We start from the raw sequence: 22,343 nt of genomic DNA, 5'->3' as shown, positions 1-22,343 counted from the left end.
ATACAATACTTTACTGAAAGCCATGAAGAATGGCTGGAATCAATGAAAAGACATATCATGGTCCTGGATTGGAAGAGTCAACCAAAAGCGTAAAGATGTCAGTCCTTCCCAAATTTATGAGTAAGCTCAAAGCAATCTCAGTGAAAATTTGCATGAGCAAAAGCATAGGGGATGTGAAAACTAATTCCTAGGTGGACTGACTGAAGCATTGGTGGTGAGAGTGTGAGGTGTTCTCCTGGGACCAGATTATAAAGAGCCTAGGCTGCTAGACTGAGGACCAGGCCCTTCATCTGATGGCCAGTAAGAAGCTCTCGAAGATTTCAGTTCAGGATCCAATAAGATCAGAACTCTGTGTGAGAAATAGATCTTGGCTGATGTGTAGGATTGAAGGAAAGGGTGAGACCCAAGGCAGAGACAAATATTAGAAAAGGAAGATCCAAAATGCCACGATTTGTATGTTTCCATTTATATGACATCTTGGGAAAGGCAAAATTATAGTAATGGAGGACAGATCAGGGCTTGCCAGGGTTTGGGGATGGGAAAAGGCATTGATTAAAAAAGGGTAGTACAAAGGAATTGTTTGGAATTGTTCTGCATCCTTATTGTGGTGGTGATTATACAAATCTGTGTATGTGTTGAAACTCATACACAGATTTGGGAGGCTGCTAACTGGAATGGTCTGAAATGACTGCCATGCTGCCTGATCTAAAGGAGTTTCCCAGTGAATGTTAGCACTCTCCCCTCCCCTACACCCCACTGCCCTGCTCTTCCTTTCTCTCCCCTTCTCTCCTCCTCTGAAGCAAAACCCTAGTGGAGAAATGAACTAGCAGAGTTGCCCCGAGAGGGGGTGAGATATCTTCTGCCAATCTGGGGTCATTGGGGAGGGTTATCTTAAGGAAGATACCAAGGTTTGGAATCTGGAAGCCTGGGTGGACAATGATGATGATAAATGCTACTTTATTTATTTATGTATTTATTCATTTATTTATGACAGAGTCTCACTCTGTCACCCAGGTTGGAGTGCAATGGTGTAATCTTGGCTCACTGCAACCTCTGCCTTCTGGGTTCAAGCGATTCTCCTGCCTCAGCCTCCCCAGTAGCTGGGATTACAGGCACATGCCACCGCACCCATCTAGTTTTTTAAAATTTTTAGTAGAGATGGGGTTTCGCCATGTTGGTCAGGCTGGTTTCAAACTTCTGATCTCAAGTGATCCAGTTGCTGCAGCCTCCCAAAGTGCTGGGATTGCAGGCGTGAGCCACCGCGCCCAGCCTAAATGCTACTTTTTATTGAGCATCCACTATCTGTAAGACAGGAACAAGCACTATCCCATTTTAAATTTTTTAAAATTTTTAAAATTTTATTTATTTATTTATTTAAGAGGAAACAAAGAGGTTAAGTGTTCAGAAAGCTGAGGCAGGACCTAACCTGGTCACTGGTCATATCACTGACATCTCTGCGCCTAGCACAGAGAGTTCAGCAAATGTTTGCTGTTCACCAGATGTTGCTTCTCTGGGAATTTCCTTGCTGTGGGTTTGGCTGATGCCTTATCTTTATCAGTAAATCCCCTTTCATTTCATAAATAAGTCACTATTTCACAAGGTGGGGAAGAGAAGTGTTGAGCAGGAAGGGTGTGGAGGTAGGAGCAGAAAAGAAGGGGCTGAGTAATGGAACTCGAGGTGTTTCTATAAATTAGGAACCACCCAAATTGCCGCTGACCTGACCCAGGCATCTTTATCAATTTGCTCCTCTACGCCCTGCCAGCCTAGCACAATAAAGCTTCCTGTCCATTTCAGGCTTAATCACACAGAACGTAAATCCCTCAGCAGAGAGGCAGCTGCGAGGGATGGGGCACCATCCGCGGGGCTGTTCATTTTCATCTTCTGGCACGTAATGAAATCAAGAATGCACGTCTGCTCACCAGGGCTGCTTTGCTCCAAATTGTTAAGTAAGCATCCCTGCTTTAGCCTCATTAGACTTCCGAGGCCGCTGATGAAGGGGGATGGAAACCAGCATTTATTGAATGATTCTGGTGTGCTAGATACTTTATATGTGATTCACTCCTCTAAAAAGCCCTGTGACATGGGCACTATTATCCTCATTTTACAGCTAAGGAAACTGAGCATTTATTGAGGTCGGTGGCCCAAGATCACGGATGGACAAAACGAGTAGGGGACCATGAAGTGACATATCTGTGCAATTTCAAATCCTATATGCCAAGCCTTTTTTTTTTTTTTTTTTTTTTTTTTTGCAGTAATTAGATATAAAATAACTTTTATATAATTTTGGGGGGATTTCTGGGAGAAGTTTGAGGGAACTGAAGTTTATTCCTTTTCGTAATTCATTTCAGTTTTGCCAATTTAATTAACATTCACTGAGGGTCTATTCCACATTCACCATGGCTCTGATTTTTAAGCATAACTTGTGTGTCCACCATTCATGCTAAATAGAGATAGTAGTCTTGTCCTCTGCTTCTGCTCCTTTTTCTTCTTCTTAGTTTTTAGATATCCTGGTTTGTGTTCTAGTTCATACTATCTGTCTAACTTCTTCATTCTTATTTTGGATACTACATTTAGTTCCTCTTCTACCCCTTGTCCTGCCTCATCCAATTCTTATTTTGCCCCTTGTATTATTCAGGGACACCTGCGGCTCCAGGTCAGAGATGCACCTGCTAGTCCTGCCTCTATAGGACCCAACCCATCAGTTTAGCTCCTAGCTCGCCCCTCAGGTGAGAATTGAGCACACTGTACTGTGGACCTAAAGACAAGTAAGTTGTCATTCTTGCCCTGGATGAACATGGAACCTAACTGGGAGGTAAATACACACCTGAATAATTAAAAAATAACCTATAATTAAACAAATGCTAAAGTACACACAGAAATTTTAGGAAGTTGGTAGGTAGGGGGGTAAACAATAATGTATTGTTCCTTAAGTCATAATGAATTTCAAAATATCTGTTAACATCTATTTCCTCTATTCCCATTAATATGTGAATTCTTAGTTCCTGACTATTGATTCAGTTGAAATAGTAATATCATTTTGATATTTTTATTTACTGTTTATTCATTCTGGGTCAGCCTCATAGAATGCTGAATCAGGAGGCAATTCCACAGTAATCTGCTTGAGTACAAGAATTTGAATATGATATATTGTAGGGATAGCAGGATACCAATATGGGGAGTGGGTTTTGGTAGCCCCCCCATACCCTTAATTGAATAAAAGGCTAGGCTGGAAAATTATGAATGTGGAATGGATGGTTTGAGAACTCCAGACCTGGGGCAGGTCAACACTGGCTTCTTAGGAGGGAGGAGTTTAGATGGGATAACATTTTGACATCCCCTTTGGACAGGGACCCTATGGATTAAGTGGAAAGCTAGAGACGGAGAGGAAGTGGTTGTTCAAATAACAGGCGGGAATTCCAGATTCAGTTGGCATCTGGCTGTGGCACTTGGGTTCCATTTTCTCCCTACCTGTGGCACTTCTCATGAAAACACAGAAACCACTGCTACTTTTTGGTAACATGGATTCTGGGCCTTGGGTGGAATTTTTACTTAGTGAAGCAAGGATGACACTCTTGGGCAAAAGAACAGGAGATACATGATAGGGGATTTTCAGTTATTTTTCCTGTCTACTTCCTACCTTAAAGGCAGTGTCTCTGCTGAACAAAAGGAGAGAAACCCGCACTTAATACACAGAAGCTGTTTCTGAGGCTATTTAACCTCCAGCACTCCCTATTATCACTTCTATTGATTTACCATTTGTGGGACTAATTTTAACTTTCCAGAAATTAAAAAAGAAGGAAGGGATCGTGGCAGATGAAAACAGGATATGGATCTTTGTGTATGTGTATGAGTCTGTTTGTGCTGCTAAAACAAAATGTCATAGACTAGATAATTTATAAGGAAAATAAATGGATTTTTTCATGGGTCTGAGGATCGGGAAGTCTAATATCAAGGCATTAACACCTGGTGTCTGGTGAGGACTGCTCTCTGCTTCCAGGACGGCTCCTTGCTGCATCTTCCAGAGGGGATGGACACTGTGTCCTCACGTGGCAGAAAAGTGGAAGAGAAAACACCAACTCCCTCAAGCCCTTTTAAAAGGCCCTAATCTCATACATGAAAGCTTTGCTTTCATGACTTAATTACCTTTTAAAGGCCCTACCTGTTAACACTATCATTTGGGTCTTTAAGTTTCAACATATGAATTTTGGGGTGCACATTCAGACCATACCAATACAAGACCATGAAATCAACAAAATTGACTGTGAAATCTATGAAAGAGTAGAGCTAGAGAGACCTGTAAGATAGTTATATGCTGGCCGGGCGCGGTGGCTCACGCCTGTAATCCCAGCACTTTGGGAGGCCGAGGCGGGCGGATCACAAGGTCAGGAGATCGAGACCATGGTGAAACCCCGTCTCTACTAAAAATAGAAAAAATTAGCCGGGTGCAGTGGCGGGCGCCTGTAGTCCCAGCTACTCGGGAGGCTGAGGCAGGAGAATGGCGTGAACCCGGGAGGCGGAGCTTGCAGTGAGCCGAGATTGCGCCACTGTACTCCAGCCTGGGCGACAGAGCGAGACTCCGTCTCCAAAAAAAAAAAAAAAAAAAAAAAAAAAAAAAAAGATAGTTATATGCTGATGAATGTAAATATCTATGCATTGCTTTTCCCAAAGCAGAGACGGCTGTATACAATTATCCCAGAATAAATTTCCCTCCACATGTTCCGAAGTCAGCCCATTCTGGTCTAGAATATACATGAGAAAAAGACTGTACCACTAGGAATTTGGAATCTGTGCATATTAATCAGCCCTCAGCTTAAGGTCTAGATGTGGATTCTAATTATAATCATGTGGTTAATAACAAGGACCAAAGAAGATCCATCCAAACTATGTACTGCCAACATGCTTTACCAGCTTTCTCCTTTATTAAGCATGAAAAATGGGAAAAACAAAACAAGAGACCTTGAAGATTTTTCTGAGACATAAAAAGGAGAATACTAGATTCAGAGGAAAAAAGTCTTGAAAAAATATAAAATAGTTAATAAAGGCATATACTAGGATGCGTCTTTTTGCGTTCTCAGTAAATTTGAACTCTGAGATATAAGAAACGACAGATGACATAGTAAGATTAAAAGAGTTGCTAAGATGCAAGCAGAGATTGAGATAAATATTGTAAATACATATAAAATCCAATAGCTTAATAAAACTTGTTTTGGGATTAGAAGCAGTAAAGAAAATAAATAATATTGCAGGAAATGGAATTGGTGTTAAGGAAGATACAGGTAAGAAGATCTCCCGGAATGTAGAGGAAAAGCCCAGGGAAGTAAGGCAGTTATCAATGGGGAGGATATATGGTGGACAGAGAATGGAAGTTCTGGCTATGGGGACAAAAGATGGAAGCAGCGTCACTAAGCCCAGGGTCAGGGATCACCAAGTAGAAACTGGAACAAGAGGGAGCCTTGTTCAGCCCAAGTTGGAGTCACAGAAGAGATGAAGTCAAGGCAAGGAAGAGAGGGAAATACCCTTCTTGCTTTCCACAGTGCAATCTTCTGCCAGTCTCTATCGCTGACCAAACCTATCCTGAAGGGAGCAGATGAGGGAACCTGGAAAATGCAGCCTGTATGGGTCAGCCCTACTGTGATACCAAATAAGCAAAGGAAAGGCCAGGGATGGGCATGAGGGCAAAAAAGAGCAGGTGAAGGACCGCTCTATACAACTTAGAAGACACCTTTTACAACAAAAAGCTGCCTGAGTCAAAAGTTGATTTGACTGATATAAATTAAATATATCAGTTAAATATGTGAAGGCTCAACATGACAGTAAATGGATTAAATTCCTGCATTAAAAGAATATCTGTCTTAGATTTGGTTTAGAATGCACCAAAGCTAATTATAGCTATTTGTCAAAGCTTCAGCTAAAAGAGGGAGTGAAAAAATGTAAAACTAAAAACTGAGACTAGGAATGACAATATTAACATCAGTAAAAAAAGTATAGTACAAGGTAAATACAATTATTAAGATAGAAGTCATTTTATGCCAAAAATAAAATTCACATGAATGCTATGATGCTAATTTCCATTTATCTCAGTGATTCTCAACTAAGTTGGTAAAAGATGCCCCAAAGATCACATCAGAGTCTGAGAAGTCATTTTGTAAAAAACTCACATACACACGTATTCGGATATTCAGAGGGAGGGGGCGAGTAATCCCATTTCCACTGACCCAGAATTACTATCGATGGGCATACATTGCAACCTTCAGATGTTGAGGCAACAAACCAACCAACCAATAAAACCCTAAAAAAACCCAAAAGAAAACAAAAAACCAAGAAACCATCATGTAGCCTTTGGTTAAAAAAATATGGATGATTAGTAATATTGACTTTGATTTAATAGATTTGGATTAAATTTTGGGTTCTGAAAATGGCCAGAAAATTTTCATCGTTTTTGTGCAATAAAACATGGAACATTTATCACAATTAACCTATACTAGTTTATAAAGAAAATTGATGATCAGGATATTAGAAATGGTTCTGGATAAATTCTCTGATAAGAATGAAATAAAATTAAAATTATTATAATTTTAGAAAGTGTCAATGAAAAGTTCCAAACATCAGTTGGCTGTTAATATGTGGCTTTATTTCCGGATTCTCTATCCTGTCCCATTGGTTTATGTGTCCAGTTTTATACCAAAACCATGTTGTTTTGTTATTAGAATTATGTTTTCGAATGCTGTTGGATTTGGTTGGCTAATGTTTTGTTGAGGATTTTTGCATCTCTGTGCATTAGGGATATTGGCCTATAGTTTTCTCTTTTACATGTGTGTCCTTATCTGGTTTTACTATGAGGGTAATACTGGCCTTGTAGAATGAATCAGGGAGAATTCCCTCCTCTTAGATTTTTGGGAATAATTTCAGAAGGATTGGTATTAGCTTATCTTTTTAAGTTTTGTAGAATTCAGCTGTGAATGCATCTGGTCCTGAGCTTTTCTCTGTTGGGAGAGTTTTTATTACTGATTCAAACTCACTACTCATTTTTGGCCAATTTAAGTTTTCTATTTCTTCCTGATTCAATCTTGGTTGGTTGTCTGTTTCCAGGAATTTATCCATTTCTTCTAGGTTTTTCAGTTTGTTAGCATATAGTTGTTCATAATAGTCTTTTGTTTTTCTGTAGCATCAGTTGTAATGTCTCCTTTTTCATTTCTGATTGTGTTGACTTAAGTCTTCTCTTTTCTTGTTTAGTCTAGCTAGTGGTTTATTGACTTTATCTTTTCAAATAATTGACTTTTTTCTTTTATTGACTTTTGTATTTTTTTAGTCTCTATTTCATTTTCTTCATTCTAATCCTTACTATTTTTCTGCTAATTTGGGGTTTTGTTGTTTTTTCCTTTTTTAGATTCTTTAGGTACATTGTTAGATTGTTAATTCATAATATTTCCACATTTTGATGTAGGCATTTGTTGATATAAACTTCCCTTTTAGCACTGCTTTTGCTATATCCCACAGATTTTGGTATGTTGTATTCCCATTTTGTTTCAAGAAACTTTTTGATTTTCATCTTAATTTCTTTGTTGATGTAATAGTCATTCAGGAACAATTTTTAAATGTATTCATATAGTTTCCAGAGTTCCTCCTGGTATTGATTTCTTGTCTTATTCTACCGCAGTCTAAGAAGATACTTAATATAATTTTGATTTTTTAAAAGAATTTGTTGCGACTTACTTTGTAGCTTAACATATGGGCTATCCTGGTGAATATTCTATGTGCTGATGAAAAAATACATATTCTGTGGGTGTATAGAATGATCTGTAAATGTTAGGTCCATTTGGTCTAAAGTCTAGTTTAAATCCAATGTTCTTTGTTGATTTTATGTCTAGATGATCTGTTCAGTGCTGAGAGTGGAATGCTGAAGTTCCCCAGCACTACCGCATTGCATCGCTCTCTCTTTTTGGACCTAGTAATATTTGCTTTATGAATCTGGATGCTTTAGTATTGAGTGCATATATATTTATAATTGTTATATCCTCCTGCTGGGTTGATCTTTTTATGTAATAATGTTCTTCGTGTGTGTGTGTGTGTGTTTTACTGTTTTTGAGTTAAAGTTTGTTTTATGTGATAGAAGTACAACTATGCTGCTCATTTTTGGTTTCCATCTGCATATAATATCTTTTTCCATCTTTTTTACTTCCAGTCTATGTTTCTTTACTAGTAATTTGAGTTTCTTGTAAGAAGCAAATAGTTCACGTTTTTAAAAGACTCTATTCAGCTATTCTCTTCTTTTACTGTTTTCATTTTATAAGCACTTGGTTTTATTGCACAGAAGCAGTTGAAATTGGACTCCAGTGGAAAGTGTGCACCAGCATAATTCAGTGTCCAGTGCCCAGCCCCACCTAGACAGCTCTTCCAGAATAGAGAGCTCTGGGCAAGGGCTTGACCACTCCTTTGGAAAACAGAAGGCATGTGGAAATAATTAAGGCATGTCAAGCATAATGTGTCTGTAACTGCTTATTCATTATTGTGGTCATCTGTCAGTTGTACATAGAGGCAATAAAGGTACTTATTTGGAAAGAAGGGGGGCAGTTTTTATAGTCAAGTGTTTATGTGTGGCATTCAGCATGTATCACATTCAGCTACATAAGCTTTCATAACACAATAGTCCATCACCTGGGGAGGGTGTTGGGCCAGGGGGCTGGAATTCCCAATCTTGCTAACATATTGATAACAGAAATTCCTGTTTGAAGAAGGAGGCCCCCTCATCTAAGCAGTTTCTTTTTACATAAAGAAAGAAAAAGTGAAAATTGCATTACTCCGATCCTTGAGCTCTGGGCCCCTTCTGAGTTTCTTTGGCTGCTCGGAACGTTCCTTTCTCCCTGCCTTACTTCCCCTTGGCGGCCTTGTCTTCTGTGGCTTTCTCTGGAGGCCTGCTCTCTTTGGTCTGTGCTGGAGGATTTTTCAGCCTTTTCCGCCTTAGCTTTGCTTGGGTCCCTTGAGAGGGTCTTGTCATCCTCCTTGGTTTTGGCCTCTGTCTTGGGTTTCTCCTCAGGCTTCTTGGCCTCAGTGGCCTTCTCCTCCTAGGTGTCTTTTTTCTCTGGTGCTGCCGCTGCCTCCTCCTTCTCTGCTGGTTTGGTGGGTCCCTTGGCTTTGGCATCATCTGGTTCCTTCTTGGCCATCTGTCTTCTCTTTGGGTTTAGCATCTTCCTTCACCTCCACATTGGCAGGAGCCTCCTTCTCTGGGGTGGCTGCTTTTTTCTTATCTTCAGCCTCTTCCTTCTTGGCTTCAACTTTGGATTCTTTGGGCTTTTCGATGGCAGGTTCCTTCTTCTCCACCTTGGGCTTTGGGGCTTCCTTCTTGGGTGCCTCCTCTTTCTTGCTGTCCTCCTCCTCCTCCGTTTTTGGCATGGCGGGGGCTTTCTCTTCCTCTGCCTTCTTTGGGGGATATTTGCCTTTCACCTCTTGGGGCTTCTTTTCCTCCTTCACTGGGGACTTCACCTCTTCCTTCTTTGGGAACTCCTTCTCAGGGACCTTGGCATCCTCCTTTAGGGGCGACTTCATCTTCTCTGGGGACCTGACCTCCTCGACAGAGCTTTTGGCCTTTTTGGGGGATTTGTCTGCAGGGGATCTTGCTTCCTCCTTTGCAGGACTCTTGGCTTCTGGAGACTTCACGTCAAGAGTCTTGGTCTTTTCTGGGGATTTTGCTTCCTCCTTCACTAGAGACTTGGCCTTCTCTGGAGACTTGACTTCAGCTGGAGATTTTGCCTCTTCCTTCTCAGGGGACTCTGCTTCCTCCTTTACTGCGGACTTGGCCTTTTCAGGGGACTTGACCTCAGCTGCAGACTTTGCTGCTTCTTTCACTGGGAACTTGGTCTCAGCCAGTGACTTTGCTTCTTCCTTCACTGGGGACTTGGCCTTCTCCGGAGACTTGGCCTCAGCTGGTGATTTTGCCTCTTCCTTTGCTGCGGACTTGACCTCGGCTGGGGATTTTGCTTCCTCTTTCTCTGGGGACTTGGCCTCAGCCGGTGACTTTGCGTCTTCCTTCACGGGGGACTTGGCTTCCTTCTCTGGGGATGCGGTGTCTTCAGCTGGGAGAGACTTTGCTTCTTCTCCTCCCGCTTCAACCCCCTACTCCTCACCCTCTTCTTTCTCCTTGCCCTCCTCCTCTCTGGTCTCTTTCTCCTCTTCTTCAGTCACTTCCTCAGTCACTTGGGTCTCCTCCGTCTGTTCCTCCACAATCACAGTGTCTTTCTTCGACTTCTCTACCACTTTGATCTTCTCTTCGCTTTTGACCTTTATGTGAGTGGACACGGAGGGAATTTTGGGGAGTCCTTCTGGAAGCGAGAAAGGAATTGGGCCAAAGCCAGTCCGACACTCTTCGCCTTCCAGGAGTTTTCTGTAAGTGGCTATCTCTGTATCCAAAGCCATCATGACATTGAGCAGGTCCTGGTATTCTCGTAGCTGGGCTGTCACTTCCCACTTGGTGTTCCTCAGCTCGGCATCCAGTTGCTGAATGGTTTCCTGGTAGGAGGCAATGTTGGCCTGATGACGGTCCTCCAGCTCAGAGTGCTGCCTCTCCAGTGAGTCCTTGGTGCTTTTCAGTGCTTCCAGCTCTGTGGTCCTGGCCTGCAGCTGACACAGGTACTCAGTTATCTCCTCCTGCGCTGACCGCATGGCTTCTGTGTTCACTGTTGTTGCCTCTGACAGGCAGTCCAGTCTCACTCGGAACCACTCCTCAGACTACAGCACGCTCGGCACCTTTTGGCCTTCAACCTGCACGCCACGCCCATCTCACGCAGCTCCGACGTCACGTCGCACTTGAGGGCGTTGCGCGCCTCAGCCTGCCCCTGCGCCTGCGCGGCGCTGCAGCCCTGGATCTGGCAGAGCCGCTCGCCCACCTCCTCCAGGTGGTAGTGACGGAGCAGGGAGCCGCACTCCTCCTGTAGCGCCTGCGCCTTCTTCTGCAGTTCCACGCGCACCGCCTTAGCCTCCAGCACGAAGCGCGTGAGCGCGCGGGCCGCCGCCTCGGCCTTGTCGCGTTGCCAGACCTCGTTGTCGAGGCGCTGGCACACGTGCGAGATGTCCTCGAGCAGGTGCTTCCGCTCCAGGCGCAACACCGCACCGCACCGCACCGCGCGTCTTGTGGACCTCCTGCTCGTGGAACTCGCCCATGGCGGCGCGGCCCGCCTCCTGCTGCTGCAGGGCCGCCGCGTCGCCCTCCAGGCTGCGGTCGTGTGCCTCCAGCTGCCGCTCCTTGTGGATGTAGCCTGCAAAGTGGTCCTTCAGCGCCTACAGCTGCGCCTCCTCACTGCTCGCAGTGGCCGCCACCACCACGCATCCCTCTGGCCGGTTGCTCAGCGTGTCCAGCGAGTCGATGTTCGAGGAAGCGGCTGGGCGAGGCAGACATGGAGCTCACGGACGTCCGCGGCCAGAAGTGGAAGCCGACCGGGCCGAGCGCGTCCTGTCCCGCCTGCGGCGCCCTTTTGGGCTAGCACGTAGTGGAGGCTGCCACCACCTTGCAGCGGCGGGAACGAGGGGCCCAGCAACGCGTCGGCGCTGCGGAAGCTCTTCATGGCTGGAGCAGGTGCGCGAGGCCAGAACGGGGAGGGAGGCGCTGCCTCTCTTATCTTTTAAGTGGAGAATTTAATCCGTTTACATTCAAAGTCATTGATATGTCAGGCTTTTTTCCTGTCATATTGTTAATTGCTTTCTGGTTGGTTTATATATTGTTCGTTCTTTTCTTTTTCTTTTATTGTTTGATGGGTTTCTGTAGTGGTACCATTTTTTTCTTTCTCCACTGTGTAATAGCTTTTCCAGTGAATTTTATACTTTCATGTATTTTCATGATGGTAAATGTTGTTTTTTCATTTCCATTTTTAGGACTCTCTTGAGCATTTCTTGTAGGACCAGTCTAGTGCTAATGAATTCCCTCAGCATTTGGTTATCTGAGAAAAACTTTATTTCTCCATTTATGGAGGATAATTTTGCCGAATGTAGTATTCTGGTTTGACAGGTTTTTTTTTTTTCTTTTAGCACTTTGCATATATCATCTTATTATCTTCTGGTCTGTACGATTTCTGCTGAGAAATCTGCTGTTAGTGCGTTGAAGTTTCCTTTGTAGGTGATGAAATGCTTTACTCTTGTTTTTAGGATTCATTCTTTTTCTTTGACTTTAGACAGTCTGACTATAATACGCCATGGAGAAGACCTTTTGTGTTGTATTTTCCTGGGGATTGCTGGGAGATTGAGCCTCTTGTATCTAAATGTTTAAATATCTTGCTACACTTGGGAAGTTTTTGTCTGTTATTTAATTAAATAGGTTTTCCAATTCTTTCTTTCTCTCTTCACCTTTGGGGATACTGACAATTAAAATATTTAATAACTTCGTGTTGTCTCAAATGTCATGAAGGTTTTGCTTATTGTTTTTACTCTTTTTTTCCCTTTATTTTTGTCTGACTGGGTTATCTTAAAAGGCCTATCTTCGAGTTCTGAGATTATTTCTTCTGCCTGATCTAGTCTTTTGTTGGAGCGTTCAAATGTATTTTGTATTTGCTTCAATAAATTCTTTAGTTCTAGAATTTATATTTAGTTATTTTAAAAAGTATCTGTCTCTTTGGTAAATTTCTTATTTTTATTTTGAATTGCTTTTCTTATTTCCTAGAATTGTTTTTCAGATTTTTCTTGTATCACATTGAGCTTCTTTAAAATCAATATTTTGAATTCTCTATATGGAATTTTAAATTTCTTTTTGATTAAGATCTATTGCTGGATAATTATTGTGCTCCTATGGAGGTGTCATATTTCCCTTCATTTTTATGTTTTCTGTGTCCTTACAATCGATATCTGCACATCTGGTGTAACAGTCACTTTTTTTTTTTCTATTTTTGATTCACTTTTGTAGGGAGAACTTTTTCCTGAAGCTCTATCTATGGTGTTGAGTGGGTAGGACACATTACTTTGTTTCTGAGTGCATGCAGTAATGTAGTCTCTGTGTGATTTCTTTGTCTGTAGACAGTGTTAGTGGAATCTGTGATTTTCTCAGTGGGTTAGGTTGTGGTTATTAGTGAAGGTTGTGGTAAAGTTGTGATGGAGACTGAGATGGCAGTTGGGTCAGTCTTCAGGCCCCAGTTATGGCAGCAGTGAGCTGAGTTTGCCTGTCTTTGTGTCCCATGATAGTGTACACTGGCACCTGTGTTGGCAGTTACGGGTGGGCTGATTCTTGGACCTCCAGGTGGCTTACTTGAATGTCAGTAGTGGCAGCAGTGTGTCAGGTGGGTGAGTGAGTTCCTGGGCCCCTGGGAAGCTGGTCTGGCATGGGTGATGACAATAGCAGTACTGGAGCAATTTTCTGGGGCCCAAGTGGTGTGCATATTGATGTTGGCAGTGCTTGTAAATGGCTAGGTTGAGCAGTCTTCAGACCCGCGTGTTATGCTTGCAGCTAAGTGCCAGCTAAGGTAGTGGTGGCTAGGAGTTTAGTCTCAATTTCAGGCCCATGGAAGGAGTGGTCAAGTGTCCGAGGTGGTAGATTAGGTTGGGCAATCGCCTGGGCTGTGTCCTGTATGTCGAGGGGGAGAATGGCATAGTCAGGTTGGATGGGCCTGTGCTTCCCAATGGTGAGGGAGGACACCAGCCACTGTGAGCGAGGGCATGGCAATCCTTAGGCTCCAGGTGGAGTGATCCAGTGAGGGAAGTAGCAGTTGCATTGAGGATATCCCACTGGAGAAGATGGGGCCAGCTTCAGTGGCCACAGTCTGGGCCAGCAGGCGGAGAACGCATATCCCTGCTTCATCCTAATTCTGATGGGGCTCACCCCACATCCCTGGCAGTGTTAACGTGTGCCTAGCTTGCACTCCAGCCCTGGCTACAGGAGTCCCTGCCCAGATCATGACCAAGTCCCAGCAGCAAGTCATACTTCACTTGTGTCCCAGTCTCAAGTCCCAGCAGTACTTGCTTCCTGGCACTGGCAGCTGCAGTCTGCACATTGCTCACTTCTCAACTCGGGCTGAGACCCCCTTTTCCCAAACACCTCGGTCCCAGTGCTGCTGGGCCCCAGGACAGTGTGCAGAAGCTAAGTTTGAAAATGATGCCTTGCTATAGCTTCTTAGGTCTCAGAAGAGTGAGGGACTCAATGTGAGCTCCCACCTGGAGTAATTCTATCCAGTCGTCTCCCAGCAGCTTCTTGTGTTAGTTTCAGAGATTGGGAGTGTCGAGGGGCTCTTACGTGACCAGGATTGCATGATTCGATGGTGGGGTTGTGCGTTGCTGGAAGTCTCTCACTCACTCTTCCCCACATTGGGAAGTCACTCCCAGCTCCCAGCCAATCCTGGCCAAGTGCGCTGCCTTGTTTTCTTCTCCTTCCTCAGTTTTGGTGTTTTCTGTCACTTCTCCCTTGAATTCCAGTGTCCTGTCTTGGATAATGTATTCAAAGTGTGACTCTGTATACACTATTTTGGTTCCCCTAAGTGGACGAGGAAAGCAATGAAATTCTTCTCATCAGGCATCTTGAAGTCTTTCATCTATAAGTTTTAGTATGTCCAATTTAAATGAGAGAATAAAAGGGATGAATTATTAAAATAAAGAAGTTCAAAGATAACTCAGATATATTAGAAGGGAGGAAATAATAAAGATAAAATCAGCAATAAATTATAAAGCAAAAAATAAAAATGATAAGTAAACCCAAGAGCTGGATTTTGAAAATGACAGTGGAGTAAATCAACTTCTGGCAATTATAAATGAGAAAAAGAGAAAGCTAGCATAAATACTTAAAATTAGGACAGAACTAAAAGGAGTCAAACAGATACTGGGCAGATGATGTATTCTAAGAAAATATCAAAAACAACTTAATTCTATATATTTGAAATTTTGTTAGAAGTACATGGAGAGCAAATATGAGTTACCAGAAATTAACAGAGAATTAGATCAACTGAGATACCTTTATTGAGGAAAAGATCCTAGGAGGAAACCCACCAAATCCGCTTAGTATATGGTAGGATTTATTTTGGATTCAGCCTTACCTTGTTCTGTCATTTACTCTGTGACCTTAGGCAGGATACTCACTGCTTTCAGCCTCATTTCCCTCATCTAAAGAAGGGGGAGAGTTATTTCCCTCGCATGGTGTTTTTGTGACAATCATATTAAATGATGCACGTGAAATGCGTAGCACAGTGCTGGCCCGTCACTAGTATACAATACATGATGACCATTTACATTGAGCAGAAATTGGAGTAAGATCTCAAGTACTGTGGGTCCAGATGGATTTATGAATGTATTCTTTCATGCAATTTTCTGCATGTATATGTCATTAAAATATAACTTAAATGTATCCCTTCCATATTTTAAGGCATAGTTATCTTCTAGGTGATCCAAACACAGAGAAAATACAATGTGTTTGCATTTGGCGCACAATTATAAAGATAGATGCAACAATTCTAAGTAAAATGGTGGCAAATTAAATCCGTTTGTATAGTAAAAGAATGAAATGCCGTAGCAGAGTAGAGTTTATTTTGGAAATGGTAATTGAACATTTATTGTGTGATCATCCGTGTATTAGATGCTTCATTAAAAACTAGATTAATTAGTGATCACAGAACCTTATGAGTTATTATCATCATCTTATAGCTAAAGAAATGAAAGCTGAGTGAGGTCAGACAAGTTGATAAAGGCCAAAGTAAGCACTACAGCTGACATTCCACTACAGTCTCTCTTACTCTAAAGTGTGAAAGTACTTTCCATTATGTCATCCTGAATCTGATTTAATAAACTCCTGAAGTTGGATTTGATAATTCTCAGCCCCATCATTGATGAAAATTCTTCAATTACTTAGAGTAGACACATTTTTCTATAATATGTTGAAAAGTATCTGTAGTAAGCACTCAATTTCATGCTTAGTGGCGACATATCAGGGCCATTCCTAATAATTTCTTTTATCTCTGTTTAAAAAATTTATAGATGTTCTGGTCAATGTAATAAGACATGGTTCAGAAACAAATTTATAATAATGGAAAAAAGAGACATTGTCTTTATTTGCAAGTGATACAATTATCTGTACAGCTGGACCCAAATGATCAACTAAAATGATAATAATAAGAAGATAGATATGCAAGATAATCAAATATTTAAGGAATATTGAAAATAGCTTTTATATATACTAACAATACCAGTTAGAAGATATAATGGAAACAACTCAGACCTCAGATCCCCATTAGCAATGCAAGTACAAAATACTAACTTTTTTTTTTTGAGACTGAGTCTAGCTCTGTCACCAGGCTGGAGTGCAGTGGCGTGATCTCGGCTCACTGCAACCTCCAACTCCCTGGTTCAAGCAACTCTCCTGCCTCAGCCTCCCAAGTAGCTGGGATTACAGGCACGTGCCACCATGCCCAGCTAATTTTTGTAGTTTTAGTAGATACAGGGTTTCACTATGTTGGCCAGGCTCGTCTCGATCTCCTGACCTTGTGATCTGCCCACCCTGGCCTCACAAAGTGCTGGGATTACAGGTGTGAGCCACCGTGCCCAGCCAAAATACTAACTTTTTAATAAGAATTATGCAGTGTATACATGGAGAAGATGACAGTGATCAATTGGGAGAAATAAATAAAAACTTGAATAGATGAGGGGGCTGACACACCGTAGTACTAGTTAAGGACACTCATGTTATAAAGATGTAATTTTTCTTCCAATTAATTTATAGATTTGACTTAATTTTATTCTAAATTTTATTCAGGAAGGGGTGTCTTGAAATCTAGTGAAGTGATTGTAGACTTCATGTGGATGAATAAAAAAATGTGTAATAGGTTTTTAGAGAATGGGATGGGAGTAAAAACATTCACTCAGTGTATTCTTTGGTTCTAAGATTTTCAAAAATATGAAATTATATGTGCTAGAATGGAGGGAATATGATAATCAATAAGTTAAAACCTTCATGAATTCTTAAATTAAGACTTCTACTACAGCATATACTTTCCTCCCATAAAATGCAGTAAAATTTAACTGAATAATGCATGTTTTTCTTCAGAGCCTTAATGATTCTATAAATACATGACTAAAGAAATGAATAAAGTAATTGGCTTTTTAAACCACGAAACACAGCTTTTTAGCACTTCATAAGAGTTATTACAAGGGTGAAAAGGAAGAGAAAAATACAAAAGCCTGTTGAGATGTAAATGCTGGTGGTTGGCTGGGCTTGGCCACCAGTTAAATGGCCCACCCCATCTTTAGTGAGCAAGTTATTAGAAGCCATGCTTCAGGACAACTGAAACTTATTGGGTCATTGTCAAGTTGGGTTATCTACAAAGCTCAGCCTGAGACAAGAACTCACATGCAATTGATAAGTTGTAGGAAACCTCTAAAGAGGTGTAGAAACACGTCAGGGAAGGGGAAAGAGACCAAGATGGCTTTCAACTGAAACCTAGCTCCCACCTCATTCCACAGGACCCTAATGTTTTCCTTCCTTGAGGGAGAGAGGCTGGACTTTTATAACTCTCTGTCAGTCAGTCATTGACTGTGGGAACCCCAAAGAGAAAATCTCTCAAGCATCTCAGGAGGGAGCAGCAGTGAGCCGTTAGCAGCCACTACTCACAGCAGCTGAGGATGGGTGGTCCAGTCTACAAAATATAAAAGGGGTCTGGACAGGGCACCAGTGGCATTTGTTGCATTCATGGTCCTTGGGTGTACCTTGTGGATTCATGTCAAGAAAATGAATAATAAAATGGTACATGCTAAATATATACCATAGATACAGAAAAAGAGCCTAGGAGGAAACTCACCAAAGTTTTGATGGTGATTATTTCTTAATGATGGTGATTTTAATTTTGTTCTTATTCTTTAAAATGTTGTCCATATTCTGAAAAATATGTGCATGACTTAACACCAGAAAATAGAATAGTAACAAATCTGGGTGGTACATTTGAGCAGATGGATCAGAGTTGGGATCTGCCTTTGCTAACTTCTAATCTGTGGGTTATTTGGGCTGGTTACCTAGCCTGTCTGAGCCTCAGCTTTCTCATCTGTAAAATGGGTTTGACAGATGTGACACATAATGCTAGATATTTTTTGTTTGGCCGGAATCTGTTCCCCCCTTTTCCTGATGTGTCATCCCTTGCTTATTTAGAAAACTGCTCCTGCCTTACTTTGCATGCTGCTGCCTTACTCCAGCTGTTCATTAGAATCACAGTAACCTCCATAATCCCATACCCACAGTGGTGAGTGTGTAACCCAGACTCAGATACGATCAGAATTTTCTCCAGATTTTTGCAAGTTGGAGACCAAGTTCTCTTTTCCTTGGGCCATGAGTTTTACGACTGTAAGGCAGGGCTGTCAGCAGCTATTTTGCTTGCTACATGGAGAATGTCTTTCTGAATTCAGCACAACAAAGAAAGCAGCAGTAGCAGTCCTGGTGGCCAAGCCCCCACTTTATGACTTTGTTCTGGGTCTTCAAGTCTTTGTCTTTGCAGCTATTTTTCTAGCAAAGATTTTTTTCTTTTTCTTGAACTGGTTTTAGTTGGGTTTTTGTGAGTTGCAACGAATACAGCACAACTAATACAAAGTCTGTTGCTAGGATTATTGCTACTGTCATTTCTGTCATCTGAAATACCCACTACTCACCTGCCCATCCTGCTCCTCCACCCCCTAGAGATTGTGCTCTCTTTTTCATTCTCATGATTTCCACCACCCAGTTTAGCCCTTGATTCACTGTATGCCTCAGGTTGTTAGCTCATAAGCCTCTCTGAGGTTGCCTGCATAACTTTAACACATAGTAGGTGCCCACAACTGTAAAAATCAGAACTTGAAGGGACCTTGGAAATCATCAAGTTAAAGAGCAATAGAACTAAAGAGGGAAGGAGAGAAATAAATCATCAAGTCTGTAGAGTGGAGATACTGAGGTCCAGGCTCAAGTGGCTTCTTGCCTGTGTCAGAGACGTGGCTAGATTCCATGCTCATCTCTTTAGTCTACTGTGCTTAACTTTCTGCCTTGCTTGGACACCGAATACCAAGACAAAATTTAAAAAAACACATCAACAGTAGGATTATTTATGTCTCAGTTGAGTTTTAGAGCTGGTTGACAAGAGAAAAGATGCAGAAGAATTTTTTTGTTGCTGCTGTTGTATGTCTATTTTTTACTTTTAGTTTTCTAATTTAAGCCCCAATTTCCTTCCTAATGGTGCAATTAAAATCACTGAAACTCAAGTGGAAACTGGAACCCATCTCGTTAGACAAGACTGAAAATCAAGGAGAGGCAAAGGAGAGAGTGGCTGAACTGCATGTACCTCTAATGGTGCAAGCAGAACAGCTTCTACCTTTGAATAAAACCCAGAGGTGATGTCCTGAGGTGGTGGCAGAGCCTCCTGCTTGCCTTCCTTAGCTTTCAGAAGCTGCTCTCCCAGCCCGTAAAACCCAGCATCAACTCTAAAATATGCTGTTTTTATGGAGATGGTTTACTGCTTGAGATTTCTTGCCAGTTCAGAAGCAGGAGGTCCTTGCTGGGGATCAAGAGGACATCTGTCCCTGCCGGAGTGTTATGTTCTGGAGACAGCTGAAACCAATGATCTCCAAGCTCTGGAAGCCCCATCATCACTTCCCTGTGACCTGAAATGTTGACTTAGTACCCCGGCATTAATGATGCCTTGTATTTTATTTCTAAATCATGCTTTATTCTGGCCACAGGAGGGAAACTACAAAACAAAAAGATATCCACAGCCATGTTTAAGCTACGGGATTTGTTGCTGGAAATAGGAAACTTGTAAAAGGCTTATTTGAATCCTGAGAGGAAACATGTAGTATAGAGAGCACAGGCTCTGGAATCAGAGCAGGGATGCTGGAGGTCCCTCCTGTGTGACCTCAAGCAAGTCACTTAACCTTTCTGAGGCTGTTCTTATTCTATTGCAGTTTTGTATAGAGCAATAATGTTCCCAGGAGTGGCATGTTCTGCAGCTTAACAATTCTGAAGTGTTGAACTTGACTGCTTTTAGACCCCGGCCAGCATGTTTGGTGGGAGTAAAGACCATGGTGAAAATAATTATGCTCAGCCCAAATGAGAGAACTGAAGGTTGTATAGAAGATCAGGGTTCATCTCTCCACAGGCAGCCTCCCTACAGCTTTTCTTCTGAAGCCATTGAACAGTCTCCCATACCTTCCCAGCTCCTAGTTCTCCTTCGATGAAAACTATAGCTTTCCTAACATGTACTTCACCCCCTCCTTGCTTGTTCTATGACCTCTCTATTAGAATATGGCTACCAGACCAGGGGCAGGGGCTAATGCCTATAATCTCAATAATTTGCAAGGTTGACATGGGAGGATTGCTTGAGCCTGGGAGTTCAAGGCTGCAGTGAGCTATGATTGCACTATTGCACTGCAGCCTGGGTGACACAGCAAGATCTCCTGTCTTAAAAACCAAAACAACAGAAACAAAACAATCCGACTACCAGAGAGCTCCTCATTGATCATCTTTAAGGGTTTGCCTATTTCTTCACCATTCCCTCTCCCTTTCTTAATGCCTCCCTGAGGTTCAAATGTACATTTTTAACTTTTAAGAAATATTTCAAACATAATATATATATGTGTGTGTACTCATACATACACACACACACACACAAATAAGACATCTGGGTACAAGGATCTTGCACATTTTGTTTCAGAATTTGTACATATTTACTTTAGAATGTTTATTTAAAAAGGAAATAGAACATTGCTGACAAAGCCACCCTGCTCATTCTTTCCCTGCCTGTTCCTACTCAGAGGTCACCAGAACTCTGCAGTTACTTTGTATCATTTCTTCCCCTGAGTCTGTACTTCTATTCATATGTATGAGTCCCTTAACAATATAAACTACTGTTATTTGTGTTTCAAAAATTTACATGTTTATTATCCTACTATACATATCAATTGCAACTTCCTTTTTTTCCTCTCCCAATGTTATGTTTTTCAGATTTATCCATTTTGATTCATATGCGCTATTCCTTTTACTTTAAATATTGTGTGAATAAACCACAGTTTATTCTACTGAGAAATATTTAGGTTGTTCTACTTTTCTCTATTATATAAATTGCATCTATAAACACTGAATGTGTGTTTTTGGTCACAGCTGTGAGAATAGCTTCAGTCTGGACGTCTGGAAGTAGAATTGCTCTGTTATAAGGCAGATTGTATTAGTCCATTTTCATGCTGCTGTTAAAGATATACCCAAGACTGGGTAATTTATAAAGGAAAGAGGTTTAATTAACTCACAGTTCTGCAGGGCTGGGGAAGCCTCAGGAAACTTACAATCATGGCATAAGGGGAAGCAAACATACCCGTCTTCACATGGTAACAGCAAGGAGAAGTGCAGAGTGAAGTGGGGGGAAAGCCCTTATAAAACCATCTGATTTTGTGAGAACTCGCACTATCAAGAGAACAGCATAGAGCTTAACTGCCCCCATGATTCAATTATGTTCCACAGGTTCCCTCCCATGACACGTGGAGATTATGGGAACTACAGTTCAAGATGAGGATTGAGTAGGGACACAACCAAACCATATCATTCCACCCCAGCCCCTCCCAGATCTCATGTCCTCACATTTCATAACACAATCATGCCTTCCCAACAGTCTCCCAAAGTCTTAACTCATTCCAGCATTAACTCAAAAGTCAAAGTCCAAAGTCTCATCTGAGACAAGATGAGTCCCTTCCACCTATGAGCCTGTAAAATCAAAAGCAAGTCAGTTACTTCCTAGATACAATGGGGGTACAGGTATTGGGTAAATACACCTATTCCAAACGGGAGAAACTGGCCAAAACAAAGGGACTGCTGGCCCCATGCAAGTCCAAAATCCAATAGGGCAGTCATTTAACCTTAAAGTTCCAAAATGATCTCCTTTGACTCCATGTTAAAGGCCCCATCCAAGTCCAAAATCCAATAGGGCAGTCATTAAACCTTAAAGTTCCAAAGTGGTCTTGTTTGACTCCATGTCTCCCATCCAGGTCATACCAATGCAAGAGGTGGACTCCTACAGTCTTGGGTAACTCCACTCCTATGGCTTTGCGGGATATAGCCCCGCTCCAAGTTGCTTTCATGGGCTGGCATTGAGTGTCTATGGCTTTTCCAGGCACATAGTGCAAGCTGTTGGTGAATCTGCCATTCTGGCATCTGGAAGGTGGTGGCCCTCTTCTCACAGCCCCATTAGGCAGTGCCCCAGTGGGGACTCTATGCTCTCTTCAGCACTGCCCTAGCAGAGGTTCTCCATGAGGGCTCAACCCCTGGAGCAGACTTCTACCTGGATATCCAGGCAATTCCATACATCCTCTGAAATCTAGGCAGAGGTTCCCAAACCTCAATTCTCGACCTGTGTGCATCCACAGGCTCAACACTATGTGAAAGCTGCCAAAGC

The 22,343-nt window shown here is 42.0% G+C and overlaps 1 pseudogene; it reads right to left on the bottom strand.

The window, feature by feature from the left end:
* Positions 1–8,866: 8,866 nt before the first annotated feature.
* LOC103245813 (uncharacterized) lies at positions 8,867–11,555 on the bottom strand (annotated as a pseudogene).
* Between the last annotated feature and the right edge of the window lie 10,788 nt (positions 11,556–22,343).

This window comes from Chlorocebus sabaeus, chromosome 2 (assembly GCF_047675955.1).
Source record: "Chlorocebus sabaeus isolate Y175 chromosome 2, mChlSab1.0.hap1, whole genome shotgun sequence".
In the NCBI taxonomy this organism is placed as follows: Eukaryota; Metazoa; Chordata; class Mammalia; order Primates; family Cercopithecidae; genus Chlorocebus; species Chlorocebus sabaeus.
Note: the sequence above shows the minus strand (reverse complement) of the source record. Positions and strands in the feature narration are given on the sequence as shown.